The sequence below is a fragment of the Gossypium arboreum genome, chromosome 8 (genome assembly GCF_025698485.1).
Source record: "Gossypium arboreum isolate Shixiya-1 chromosome 8, ASM2569848v2, whole genome shotgun sequence".
NCBI lineage: Eukaryota > Viridiplantae > Streptophyta > Magnoliopsida > Malvales > Malvaceae > Gossypium > Gossypium arboreum.
Window position 1 is genome coordinate 125,789,785 of NC_069077.1, and position 1,079 is coordinate 125,790,863.

At 40.3% G+C, this 1,079-nt stretch overlaps 1 non-coding gene across 1 annotated transcript; it reads right to left on the minus strand.

The window, feature by feature from the left end:
• Nucleotides 1-107, minus strand: LOC128280095 (small nucleolar RNA R71). The gene has a single exon (XR_008270276.1). It is a non-coding gene; the product is annotated as a small nucleolar RNA R71 (small nucleolar RNA).
• Nucleotides 108-1,079: the final 972 nt, after the last annotated feature.

Genomic DNA, 1,079 nt, shown 5'->3' on the forward strand with positions numbered 1-1,079 from the left:
AAATTGAGGAATGACATCTCTTCTTTTGTGTAGATGGATTTAGAAACACTCTATGATGCATGGGAGAGATACAAAGACCTCTTGAGAAGGTGTCCTCACCATAGGTTACCACTTTGGCTACAGGTTCAGACGTTTTACAACAGTGTGAACCCCTCCACAAGGCAACTCATCGACGCAGCCGCCGATGGAACTTTGAACAAAAAAACACCTGAAGCGGCTTACGAATTCATTAAAGAAATGTCACTGAATAATTATTAGTGGCAAGTTATGAGGAGAAAGCCGACGAAAACGACTAGTATTTTCAACCTCGATGCAGTTACTATGCTATCTAACTAGGTAGAACTCTTAAATAAAAAGATTGATGGTTTGTGTGGTTCTACTCAGGTACATCTAGTGATAAGGTGTGATTCAAACGGAGGAGGAGCATACATAGAAAACCAACCCTCCAACCCTAGCACCGAGGAGGAACAAGTTCAATATATGGGTAACAATAATTCTAGATCTCAAAATAACCCATACAGTAATACCTATAATGCAGGTTGGAGGAATTATCTCAATTTCTCGTGGGGTGGTTAAGGGAATCAAAGGCCACAACATCCTCCGGGTTTTCAACAACCCCCTTACCAATAAGAAAAGAAGCCGAACCTTGAGAAGATGCTAACAAAGTTCATCTCGATGTCAAAAACTCATTTTTAGAATATCGAGACAGCACTTAAGAATCAACAAGCCTCGATCCAAGGGCTCGAAACTCAGATAGGCCAGCTGGCCAAACTGATTTCTGAACGACCACAAGGTAGCCTACCGAGTAACACTGAGTCTAACCTAAGAGAGTAGCTCAATGTGATTACCACTCAAGATGAGGAAGGGTTAGTTGAACTTGAACCAGAACTGAGGCAAGGAACTGTGGTAAGTAAAAACAAAGGTGAGGTAGACCAAAGTGAGTAAAAATTGGTAAGTAAAGAGTACAAACCACGGGTACCATACCCCAATGTGACAAGGAAAGATCGTACAGATGAACAATTTGGTAAATTCCATAAATTATTAAAGAAATTACATATTAACTTACTGTTTATTGAAGC